Source organism: Pseudochaenichthys georgianus, chromosome 17, assembly GCF_902827115.2.
Source record: "Pseudochaenichthys georgianus chromosome 17, fPseGeo1.2, whole genome shotgun sequence".
In the NCBI taxonomy this organism is placed as follows: domain Eukaryota; kingdom Metazoa; phylum Chordata; class Actinopteri; order Perciformes; family Channichthyidae; genus Pseudochaenichthys; species Pseudochaenichthys georgianus.
The window spans coordinates 34639939-34653838 of NC_047519.1; the positions used below are offsets into that span (position 1 = coordinate 34639939).

General features: G+C 42.6%; 1 pseudogene; it reads right to left on the reverse strand.

Moving 5' to 3' along the window:
- LOC117462494 (alpha-N-acetylgalactosaminide alpha-2,6-sialyltransferase 3-like) overlaps positions 1 to 13900 on the reverse strand; it is a 32534-nt pseudogene that overhangs the window by 1534 nt on the left and 17100 nt on the right.

A 13900-nucleotide genomic window follows, 5' to 3' on the forward strand; every position in this document is an offset into this window, starting at 1 on the left:
AATGAAACATGGAGGACCTGTCTGTTGCCGCGACAACCAAGGCCACATAAGCAGGGCTGTGGAGCCACACAAAAAAGATAATGAGAAAAGAGACCAAAAAGAAACTGAACTGCAGTGCTTTATCCTTTTCTTAAATAGCTGGATAAAAAGTTATGTTGCTTTGATATAAACACTCCAACTTGCAAAACAAAAATAAAAGTTGAGGTAACTTCTGCTATTGGTAATGAAGTCATTTGTCTCCTGCAAAATGTTATTATCATTTGCGCCTAGGACAAAGAAAATCTTTATTTCTGCTTTAAAGGAAATGGAAAAAAGTGATAACATTCTTAATAAATGTGCTGCTATTATGCCATTTCTACAAAGATAGGAGCCCCATTAGGACCTCGCCTGGCGTGACGATTGGATAAAGTACGGCTTCTGTATTTAATTTAACTTAAAGGTTATTTTGGTAATACAAAATGATAACCTCCGAGTTTACTTCTCGTCTTAACTGCTCTTGCCATTTTGATATGAATGCAATAAAAACATTAAAGTGAGGTTTTGGCAAGGGGCCTGTGTGATGAGAGGGCACTAAAATACATTTGGTAATTATTTATTTAAATCATTCATCCGTGTTTTACAGGCCTATATAATTTTATTTACGTCCTAAGATTAACGTCATCATGCCCAGAACTAACATTGATTAAGTTAATTGAATGTGGGACCTCAGAGGTTACAGCAGTCTCACTGCGGCAAAGCAGAGCGGAGAAGCAGGGGACTCGTCTCATTTATCTTACTGTATACCTTTTAAATATATCTTATTATACTTTACTGGAGCGGGGGGATTTGTAATGAATCTTCAATAATAGCTCTTAGCTAAGCTTTGCCACGAGAGGGAAAGAGCTCTCTGAATCCAAACTGGGACATTTAACTAATTGAAGCTAATATGCTAGGTTTGTATTGATGAGATTAAACGTACTTAAAGTGAATGAATGCAAGAGAAAGTTAAAAGAAAAAGCGTTGTGTCGTGACGGAGCCCTGTTTGATCATTTGCTTAATGGAGGGTAACTGTAATTCCACTGGTTTGAATATAAATTGCATTTTTGCTGTAGTCTGGCCAAAGTTCTCTCTTGCACGTTCTACTTTTAATCAACAAACAGGAACGTTTTAGGAGCAAAACAAATCTCACAATACAATGTATTCATTTATATTACGACTACTTGATGTATGCAACATATGCCTCTAACGCATTCAATTAATAATCACGTTTAATTGGTAAACATTTTCATACAGAAGGTAATCATGTGACTTAATTTGAGGCTATTATTTTTCTTTTGAATGTAATAATAGGTTACAGTTTCCAAGGTAACGATGCAGCCATGAAAGCCCATCACCGGGGAAACTAGTGACTCCCGCATGGGGAGTGTGTCTGCGTGTGTGAGTAATAAAGGATAAATTGTAAATACTCATGTGTCTTGTAATTATAATGATATACTTGTTATTAATGTATCCGTGTGTGTACAGTACATCTGTAACAGAACAATGTATGTGCAATCGTGATAACAATTACGCTCATTTTCAGGTGTAGAAGTTTTAGGAGAAGATTTAGGACATGTTATAAGTCAGGTCTTCGGACAAGTTTGAGTCGAATCTTAGGAGAAGATAAATCCAGGTTAAGAAACAATTAAGTGAATGCAAGTTGGAAGTCAGGTCATAAATTAAGTTTCAAGCCAAGTCGAGTCTCAGGCCAAAGTCAATCAGAAAACGATCTGGTCTCAAGCCTCAGTTGAGCCACATTTATCTTTAGTGCGAGTCTCACATCAACGTATCGTCCAAACGGTTCCGTCGCGTTGAAGCTTGCCGGTGGGCGTGTCTGGGGCGCGACTAACAACCAATCACATTAATCTCCCGCCCCGGACACACAAGCACGCGGCTGGATTGTATATCAGTGTGTAGTGTCTCTACCGTGACATGTCTCCATGCTTTAATGTTCAAAAAGCTCTTTTTCTCGTACTTCTCTGTCTGAAACCAGAGCCCAGTCTGCTCTCATTGGTTAGCTGGCCGGCTCTGTTGCGATTGGTCAACCAATGTCACGCCCCTTTAGCCTAACAAGTGCAATGTGTTGGAGCACTAGCCAATAGAAGCGCAAGTGTTACAAAGTGATGTTAACAGCAAATGGTAAATGGACTGTACTTACAGTATACAGCGCTTTATCAAAACTTTACGACCCCTCAAAGCGCTTTACATACTACGAGTCATTCAGCCATTCACACACATTCACACTAGGGATCTAACATTCATACACATGCATGCCATCGGGAGAAACTCAGGGTCTTTCCCAAGGACACATCAACATGTTGACTGCGCGGGCTGGGATCAAACCCACACACTTCTGATTGAAAGACAAGCGCACTCCCTCTGAGCCACAGTCGCCCACATAGTTACATACAGTAGGTATTATTATTATAAGCAATTAAATAATCTTTAAATCCTTATAGGAGCTGTTTCTGTTGGAGTGTTACTGGCAGCAGTTAGTCCAGCAGCATAATCAAAACACTGGTTGTCATTAACCACAAACAAAGAGATGAATCAGGGCTGGTTCAAAGCGTGCATGGCTATAATCAAGAGGACAGAGACCCCCGCTGCACTTATCAACACGTCGTGGTGAATAGAGCAGACCACCTGCTTAGGATTCTCCACCAGAGCTACCTGCCATCGCTTTTTCTCTCATGTATGGATTCAGTCAGGGGTTAAGACTCGATCTCTGCATCTGGGCTAGCTCTCCGTTTGCAGGGTGGTTGAGACACACATCAGTGCAGCCTTGAGCTGTCAGCGGCTCGTCCATCATCCCCCTCAGCCGGCTCATAACTCCATCACGCCTCTCCGCACACACAGATTGGCTGAACTCTGTGGGGAACGCAGGCTGGCTAACTGCATGGCAGACACATGGTGAAAACCTGCCGCTAAGGAGCCCCTGAGCAAGGCATTTTACACACAACTGCTAGTAGAGATGCTCAGTGAGGGGTGAGGGTGTTCATTAATAAAACGGAAGTGAGATTACTCCTGCGTTCATTAAGCTTCATTTAGAAATAAAAAACCGGCTTCTGAGTAGTTCACAAATATAAAACGTTAGTTTCCGATGAACATGAATCACTTTATTAATGAAGAAGAGTGTAAAAAAGTAATCTAACGACTAGAAATCCTATTTTGATTTTGTTTATATGACTGGGTTCGAGCCAACACATCTCTGACCATTACTTCCTGTACATCAATAAAATATTATGGCTCTTCGTCCGCTCAGCTGTGATTCATGTTTCAGTTTCATGTTTACGATGGAGCTGTTTCAGTGCGCCATGCAGTAATCGTAAACAGGGGACACTTTTATAATCCCAATAACTTTGCCACGCTCGGATAAGTACAACATCTACTGAAAGCCTCAGATTTAAATGATTGACTGTGTCGAAGATAAACTAGGTTATTTAAAAATAAATAAGAAGGCCTAATGCTGTGAACTCAGTCATCATTTAATTATAGCACCGGGGTGTGAAGTTAACCTTGACGTTGATTAAAATGCTCTAAACACAATTACTTAATTAATAGCAATAATGATTACATTAATGGGGCCGAGTCCCCGTACAACAGCTCCTCTTGGGGCACAAACATTATACTACAGGGCAGCGGTAAATAATTACATTCACATGCAGTACTGCACTTAAAGGTAGGGTAGGTAAGAATGGAGAAACCAGCTGGAGTGCGCTAGAAAATCTGCCACTTCCTTCAGACTTCCTCACAGAGCCCCTCCTCCAACCCACACGAACACACACATGACCAATGAGGGCACGAGACAGGTTTGTGCACGAGATGGAAGGCTGACAGGCAGGTAGGCCATCCAGTTATCTGACCCGGGCCGAGGCAGATTACTGGACTTGCTTTTTACAGCGCCACGGCTTCCACAGATGAAATATTTATATATGTCTCCAAAGACAAAGTAGTTTGAAGATTTTAAATGCGGAAATTATTCACATGACTTATTGAAGTTAATGTGAATAAGTTAATGCGGTCGTCTGTCAAGCAGAAAAGGTGGTGGGATGCTTAAGCAATAGCTCACGACAGGCCGTGGTATATGCTCATTATATCACAGCTAAGGGGCGTGGTTCGGCCCGACGCGAAGCGGAGGGTCGACAACCCCCTTAGCTGTGATATAATGAGCATATATCACGGCCTGAAGTGAGCTATTGCTTTTATAAAACGGTTACCAAGTGTGGCAATATGAAAAAAAATCTAAAAGCTTTCTTCCCTGAGACAGTCCTAGCACTTGGCACATTTAATAAAACCACAGCATGCGATCTCAGGCAATAACTACTTTCAATTCGCAGAGAGAGCAGGGAGCAGATATAAGATGGTAGTTTATCCAACATGGCTTTGTAAATGAAAAAGTACCAGTGACTGAGCCTCCGTACAGTAAGTGATGGCAAACCCGCCTTGGTATACAGGGTACAGTGATGCGTTAGTGCTTTACAATTTGTCAAACATCTCAGTGCGCTGTGATACACAGCATCTAACTTGCTCAGGTAATGGGCAGGTGCATTCATATATAACAAATCACCAGAGTCCAGCACAGGTCAAAGGTCACAGAGCCTTTTCCTGGCCTCAAGCGAGAAGCAGGACTTGTTCCTGTAGAAGAAACCTAGCCTCACCCTCAGCTTTTTAAGCAGGTTATTGACATGACATTTAAAAGTGAGACAATCATCAAGCCAGATACCCAGGTATTTGTAACAGGGAACCACTTCAAGTTGTATTCCTTGGGCAAGATACTTAACCGATGTCATGGCCAGCGGAGTGTGAGTGTGTGTGTGTTAGATCCTTGAACAGGTGGCAGCTTGCACGGCTGCCCCTGCCTGTGTGAACGGGAGAATCATGACTTGTATATGTAAAGCATGAGGCGTCGTAAAAGACTGGATAAAGTGCAACGCTTTCCCTTTACCAGATGTACCATTTGAAGAGTATTTCTTTTACCTAAAAAAGACCGACTACAGTCTATGCCATTTCACACAAAGGCACCCACTTTGGTAAATACCATCTAACACGTCGACACGACATTTTCATCATCCTAAAATGAATGTTGTGTTTAGTGTTAATTAAGACACGCAGGACACTAACATGCAGAACTAAGATTGTCAACAGTGTTAAACATTAAGTGATAAACATCAGCATGTTTGCATGATGAGGTGGAAATATAGCGAAGTCTCAGCTTGCCTAGAACCTAAGAGTTTCTAATAATAATCAAAAGATAGAAGCATATTTTCCTTCATATTGCACAATACATTTCAAAAGGTCAGTGTGTAATAGAAAAAACATACGTCTAAAATGAAAATAATGAGTTTCTGCCTCCAACCCAGATGAACCAGGGTCCTGAATATAAAGTGCCACAAGACAAATGTTTTTTATTTCTCCTGAAAGGCAGAGCGGGGGCGATTTATCACACCTGGAGGCAGACTCAATCAAATGAAGAAAATAAGGCCGGCCATTCCCCAAGTTAACCAGGTTATGCATTATACATGCTGGCAAGAGGTTTATAACACCTGGAATGACACCTCACTGTGGGTCATGTAAGATTGCCTTACTGTCTGGGAGAAATATTGCTACTTCTAAAGGTGTTGCTGAGTGCTTAATAGAGGCTGACAGCTCACACAGCGGCTTTCACTCCGGACATAATCGCTTACGACAACCAGCACACGAGCATCACCTTGACCAGACCTCCACTATTCTGTCCATCCTTTGTCAGAGATTTTGGCAACGTGCAGAACATGTTTGACACACACGTCCAGGTCAATCACTGCCCTTTCTGATTGGCTGTGAAGAACTCACTGCTGGGGGAATTTGAGCCGAAACGAGGCGTAATTCTGCAATCGCTGCCAGTCTTTCCTATGATTTGCATACATCTCTCCATGGGGAGGGGGCAGTGATTTAAGCAGCCGTCTGGAGGCAGAAGGAGGTGCAGACGTAGAGATTGGTAATACGTGATTGCCTCTGGGCCTGCGTTGTGTGGATGAAAACCTCCTGAGGCGGAGGGTGGCGCTCCGCATTTATCTGCCAATATCAGCGTGCTGAATGCAAGGCATCCTCTTCTCATTAAGGACCAACGCGCCCATCGACACTCCAAATCTAGATGTGTTGCAGCCCAAACTGAAAGCACTCTCCTCATTCCCCGTCAGACTGAAACGTTGCACGCATTTCTGCGAGAAAAATAAACGATTTGCACCAGTATAAGCACAGTTTCGGGGGTTTTCAGGCTGCTTCGCTCAAACAACAAACAAACAGCTTGTTTTTTTACATTTTGATATGGTGGGAATTAAAATGCTTTGATATTTCAATTTCCATAAATTGTGCGGGGAATTTACAGCAGAGAGGTGTTTGAAGGCAGAAGAATAGGATCACGGACATGGCTGTTTGGAATCACAAAGAAATAGTGCACACGAGAGACCTCAAACAGGCGTTTTCAGAACAATCACAGAGAACCTGAGTTAATGAATGAAGAAATCCTCAAGGAGGCGCTTTGCTGTCTGAATGAGCGCTTATGAATACACCTTCATTATCGAGGTGAAGCTGCCTGATGGCGGGTTAACGTCAACTGAGGGTTTTAGAATATAAATGCAGAATAAAATAACCTGTGAGAGACGTTATGACAGAGATACTATCATACGACAAATGTCAAAAGAGAGTAGGCCTGTTATACTGAGTGATATATATTATACACACTGCTCTGCTTTCTGCACGGACCTCACAGCTGTTCTCTCTGGAAACATCGCGACGCGATGAAAGCAGTTTCTAAAATAATATCCAGGGGATTGCATGCAGAGCTGTCATTGGCTGAGATAAGTCCGGCCGTGTGTCACGCCTCCACCGTTCCCGGAAATGCATCCGCGGAGGAGCCGTGGAGGAACCATCAGTGTATCCTCGGTTAGAGCTACTCCAGAGAGCCTCCTCGACGCTCGATGCTCGGTCCTCGGTGTAAATTTAGAGAAATGAGACGTCCTTCAAAATGGCGCGCTGAAATTCATTTCCGGGTCACTACCGGAGGACCGAGGAGTCGAGGAGTCGAGGAGGGGAAATTTGAGTATTGAGAAGTGTCTACTGTCACTACCCGATCCGTCCCCCTGCCCGATCGGTTCTGCGCCTGTGCGAGATGGTCCGTAAGTCCGGACGGCAACCCAAGATGGACACTTGACACAGTGGCTTTTAGCAAAGCTCAAAAAGAAAACCCGAGAGAGATGAGTTATTGTTATTACAACGTGACTTCACTATTATTTAACAACTCTTTTTATGGGGTTCTTTTATTTGGGGTTAAGTACATTGTCAGAATAAGTGAGAAATGGATTTAACTTCTGTTAGACAGCCATATGCCATACATGTTTGCATACATTCACAGTAAATATTTATTCAGTATGATAGCTGTCTAACAGAAGTTAAATTCATTTCTCACTTATTCTGACAATGTACTTAACCCCAAATAAAAGAACCCAATAAAAAGAGTTGTTAAATAATAGTGAAGTCACGTTGTAATAACAATAACTCATCTCTCTCGAGTTTTCTTTTTGAGCTTTGCTAAAAGCCACTGTGTCAAGTGTCCATCTTGGGTTTTCGTCCGGAGTTGTCCAATATGGCGGACCATCTCGCACATGCGCAGTACCGATCGGGCAGGGGGACGGATCGGGTAGTGACATCTGTATCCGCTCGTTGTACACCCGTTTTTAAAAGATTTGGGTACGGAGGAAAAGAGAGAGGGTTTTATTTTCTGACGCTGCGCGAGTTCCCCGACGCACCGGGGACACATATGTATGTATAAAAGACATCACAAAGTGCATTTTGCATCTTGAACCACCGTTTGGTGCTAAATAGATAGTGTTCTGTACACTATCTATTTAGCACCTTTAAGGTAACCAGCTGACAGACAATGTTAGCATTAGCGGTAAGAAAAGTAACAAGTTTGCTTACCTAATTGATGGGACTAAATATCAACTCATATCAAGTCTAGTAGAGATGTGAAACCTTTTGAGGTTGAGTGAGGTTGCCATTTCTGATTGTGCATGCTGGTTAGTGTTTGTGTGTTTAGTCTGTGTGTCACTCACTTCCTGTTTGGGGATGCTAACATAGCCCAGGTGAGGTTTGAAGGCCTTGTACGGCTGCTTGGAGAACATCCAGTGGCTGCTGAACGTCTGATCCAACACCGGCTTCAGCAGGAAGTACGGCTTCTCCGAGTAGTTCACCACCACCACGAAGAGCGACACCACCACGATCAGACTGGTGGCGATCAACGACTTCTTCTGTGAAGAGAGAGAGAGATCATTAAATAAAACTGATCGTGAAATCAAATGTCTTCATAGTTAGTACTTTAATAGCTTGAGTAAAATGAGTAGATGCTTTCCAGTTTCATCATCAATCTGCCAGCAGTAAAGGCTAACGGGTAACAACAACAGAAATACTTTGAAAAGGCAACTAACGTGTAGAACAAAAATGAATATACTGTATAAAAACAAAAATAATATTGTTCAAAGGCAACAAATACACAATATACTGTAGCACCCAGGCAAGAACACAAATTGTATATGTAAAACTTGTGAGATAGATTTGCATTCTTCACACACACAGCACCAGAGATTTTCTCTAGGGGGTGCTGTGGGGTAGCTTGACGTTTCATAGAGGGTGCTCAAACATTAAGGGTTTCCCATTAATGCAGCAGCGCTACAGTTACATTTTCTACTGCAACACTCCGCACACACACACACAGTGTGCCCGCGACTGTTACAATGAAGGCTCGGTAATCAGCTCACGGCATATAGGTGTAAGCAGGGGTCAAGTGCCATTTTTACAAGTGGGGAGTGGACCTCACCTCCTCTAGTGGGGAAGATTTTTTTTTAAATATTGAAGTTAAAAGAGAGCCAAAATGAAGAGATCTATGGATATACAGTATCTCTCAACATACATATGAAACAGAACTGTAAACAGATGTTCTATTTCTTTATAGATATTTTACAAATCACTCCCCTTTTAAAACAAACCATTTGAGACCCACTGAGATAACTAGACTAAAGTTAACTATCGAAACACAGAGAGTCCTTTACTTCACCTGAGCTGAGGTTATCTGAGACTCTCAGTCTGACAGGACCTTGTTGTTGAAAAAGCTTTGTTTGTTTTTAAAATGCTAGCGCACTCGAGCTGGTTTCTCCAAAATTACCTGCACCTTTAAGTTAGGATGGAAAGATCTTAACCAATCCTACATTTTGCAAAGTCATTCATATTCCACAAGGGATAAATCCCACTGACTCTTGAGATTTTTTTACTTTCCATTTGTGCCACCAGCCGGTTGTCGGAGTGAAAAATCTTGACATCCAAAAGATTGATTGCCATGAAATGTGTCAAAGATAGTCAGGGTCCCAAGAGGATCAATTTAACTGACTTTGGGGACCCATTGACCTATCAAGGTTTTTACTTATGCAGTGAATGATCTGATCATCTACTTGATGAATTTGCTCAAATTATACACACATTCATATTTCACAGACAATTTAATTTTACGACTTTGGTGACTTTTCATTTAACGCCATTGTCAGGTCAAAGTTTTATTTTATTATAGGAAATATCAGCTAGTTACTATGCTGATGTTAGCATTTAACTCAAAGTACAGCCTCAGAGAGCCACTAGCATGACGGAGGCCCAATCCCAAACCACTCCCTCGACCCTACCCCTCCGTGACGGAGTGAACTCCGCCTGCAGCCACACTCGCAGCTCAACGAGGCTCCCTCCTGTCAGATGGAGGGAGTACATACAGCAGCCAGCTTTGGGACGGCCTCCCCTCTCTCCGGCAGAAACAGGAAATGCCGTAACTATATGTAACAACGGTTTCAAATCAGCATCTCTTAGACAAAACAATGTAAATTAGTAACTCAAATAAAACTCCATCATCTTTCATTGTGTTACTTTTTTGTAAAGCTCTTTTAGTTTTAAACCTGATGTTTATAAGCTTCTTAGTTTTTGCAACAGTCTGTAAATATACACAACTTTATAATAAAATGCACACATTTACCTTTTTCTAGACTAAACACAGGTTTGATGCTAAGTTAAAAACATATGAGGTTATCATGAGGTTGTTGACATCGCAGTTTATCAGTTGATGTTTGCTGGAACTACTTGTTAACAGCTTGTTTCCCGACGGACACACACAGCGTGACTCCGGTCAGGTAGAGACCGGTCTCAAGTCAGCACCGCTGCAGACTCGCTGTTTGAGGGCTTGATAGCCCACTCCCCCTCCACACCGCTCCACACTCTTTGCTTTGGAACAGCCCTTAATATGGCGGACCCTCCGCGTGAACGCGCAAACGGAGGGGTAGGGTGTAGGGGGCGGTTTGGGAATGGGCCTGAAGACTCAAGAGTCAAAGGCGCATGTGTTGTTATCTACTTTTCTGTTATACTGTAGCATCTCCACCAAGAATGCAACAATTGCGTCAGCGTCATTGTTTCATATGTATTGCAATATAGCAAAATAATGGAGGTGAGAGGGATTGTGGCTCGACAGACGGAGCGGGAGCGATGAATAATGGATAAGAGATGGAGGACGAGGAAAGGTCTCACAGAGGAGAAGCTATTGGCACGGCAGAGCTGGAGGGATCAATGCACAGAAGTGAAAAAGAATCAGACAGAGATGAAAAAACGTGTGGTGTGCTATGAAATCTCGGAGCCTGTGGTGATGGATAGATTTCAGGCAGAGTTGGAGACTTTTTTTATTATTATTTTCTTTTCCCCTGAAACTTCAATAACGTGCTGCTAATCTAACACACAACACCGGTGGGAATCTCCAGATATGTTGGGAAGGTGGTGCTTCGCAAATTCTTTGAAGTTATCTGATGGTGAGAAGATTGAACGTGGCTCGGTGTAATGGTGAAGCCCCACAGCCAAAGCGCCATCACCGCCTCTCGCTCTGATCTGCAACATCAAACATCCCAAAGGGGGCTTCGCTTCTCAGAGACAAGATCAAACATGTGAACTTGAGGGGGGGGGGGGATGAAAGAGACGGTGACCATTTGCTGCCCCAACGAGACTCTCATTTACGAGTTGCACGTATGTTACATCATGCAACCATTTCGTAGTATTACCGCCAATCTTTGATCACAATCAGAGTGGTTGAAAATGTGATCCTGCATAAAACGGCACAAAACGGACTTTCACAAGATAATACGCCACTTTCCTGAAAGGACGGTTAATCAGTTTTATGTCCCCAAACGTAAGATAGAAATGGCAGGTCATTTTCTGAAAATGTGCTGTAATAGCTAGTCATCAGGCGTCCATTATGGAGCATGAAACCAATCCCTTATAACGCAAGAGGCTTCTTAAGGGCGGGAGAGGGAAGAAAAGAAAAAGGAAACAACCCTCGTCTCAGTCTGCAGAGCTTCAACATCCATCTGTTCTCATGGCGGCAGAACATTTCCTTGTCTCCTTCAAACTCACTCCGGCCACAAATCACAAGGGAAATGATGTGTCAACGTGTGGAGGTGATTGGACGGCTCGCGGTGGGCGTAGCGAGGTGCTGAACCTCCACTCGTTTCAGTGCGAGACTCACGACTCCTCTAGAGTTCAGCCATCCATCAGAGCAATCACCAGTCGGCCTGTTGAGCCTGGCGTTGAGGAAGGAGTACAGTGTGGGAGTTTGGGAGCGCCCGCAGAAAAGGGGACCATTAACATCAGCAGAGCGGCAATAAAGCTTCAACACAAGAGCCTTTGGTCAATGTTAAAACATTTGTGCCTGAGGAATATGACTCCATAAGCGACTGCAATGACCTTGTTTGTGACCAACACCAAAACCACCGAAAGCTTTGAGTGGGATATTTTTTTTAAGGTTTTTAAACCTACACTGAGGAGGTATTGATCTCAGTTTACAGGCAGACCGCGTGGGATCACTGGGACACGGGAGGGCAACAATCTTCCACAGATTTTTCATGCAGTGAGTCAGTGTGAAAAATGTGGATGTCAGACAGAAAACATTCAGGTAAATATTGATTTCGCCTCTTATTTTTAGCCTTAGTGAATAAACTGATTTATTGGGGAAAGTTGAAACGCATTACCAACATTGACATATCATCACCCTGGTGTAGGGGGAAATAGGGAATCTATTGCAAGATGTTCTGTAGTTTCCACATTGTTATTATAATTATTCAATGTCAGACTTGTACTGGGAGACTTGTACTCGGTTTAAGGACATGTACTTAGGTAAATTATCTGAATACTTCCTTCACCACTGGCAGAAACATGTTCAGTATAAGAAAGTTACTGATGTGTTTGTTATCTACAGGCAAACAGAAAGCAGAATTCCCCTCCTTAACGAGCGCCAAATAGGCAATAGATCTGGAAATTACAGAAAGATAAACAAAAAAGTACCCCATTCATTTGAGTGATGAATAAAGATATGAAGCACATTAGCTGTTAATTTCCCCATACATATTGTGCAATCAACATTTCACCTCCATCAGGCTCTATCTGGGCATGAAGAGAATACGATTTCCCACAAAGACTTACGCTCCAGCTCAGTAAATAACAGAACCACCCTGTAGTGCAATCCAAAAAACGAATCGCAATGGGTATTGGCATAATGAGAGGCTGAACCTGAAGAAAATGGCTCATGAAAAAACATATCTGGTAGCTATATTCGAGAGCCGTCTGGGCAATGGGTAAGAAAAACAGAAAATTACATTTGCAATGCAAAAGGGCGACCTCCCCGGCACCTGATTCCCGCCACCACAGTCCAGAGAGCAGTTACAATCCAATTTCAATTAGGGCATTTGAGAACTTATTTACTGAGTCTTTCTCTCACTCTTCCTCCTTCTCTTTTAGTGTTGTTCTCCAGGGGCAGGAGACAGGAGTGTAAACAAAGAGCCACTCTCCAGATTGAGAGTGGGGGTCCAGACACACATTACTTAATTATTGTCATATTCCCAGCAAAGGTCTCGCCTCAAAAGTCATCTTAAGTACGAGATAACAAACTATTATTTTCCCGGAGGTGGAGGTTGAACTCTCTGCTGCCGGTAAAACCGTCACGCACAACTTCCCTCTCCAGATTTCCCTCGCAGGAGCTCTGCCTGCAACAGGAACTGTGCGAGAGAATTAATTCAATGTGTAGATGTTATTGAATATATAGTAGGTTTATGACTGTATGATTAATTTCATTCATGAGATATTTACACAAGTCTCCTGGGGTTTTACTCATCACAAAGGCACTTATTTGATGTCTTTCTAGTTGACTTGCAAGTAAAAAAGCTGCATTGGAAGGAAGCTTTTTGTACGGAGAAGTAATGGTATACATGTATTTGAAGCCAGTTGCATTATATTTCTAAGTTATGACTAACTCCAGCTGGCCCCCTTTAGCAGAGGAAGGAAAGAAACACCTCCCTAGTAACTTTGCACAGATACGAGTCAGTATAGTCAAGGTCAGACATTTTAGGGGACAAAGACATGAAGAAAAAACTACATTTTAAAGGCAAGTTTATTTATATACAGGGCTGCACATAACTGGTGCGCATGCGCAACTCCGCCGAAAAAAGAGCACCGGGTCATTTGAAAAAAGGCGCATTTGCGTACCAACAGAGAGAGAGAGAGAGAGAGAGAGAGAGAGAGAGAGAGAGAGAGAGAGAGAGAGAGAGAGAGAGAGAGAGAGAGAGAGAGGCGGTTCTAGACCAATTTGACTGGGGGGCCAGTTATTTTCTGAGGGTGGCACAATAAATGCAGGACGAAAAAGAGAACTAGACAGTATGAAGTAATTGCGCATAAAAAAACAATGCAATACAGTTATTGGTATTTGTTTCAGTACACTTATTTATCTCAAATAGATCTTATAGTTATTACTGTTAGCAATCTCACATTACAGCAACAAAAT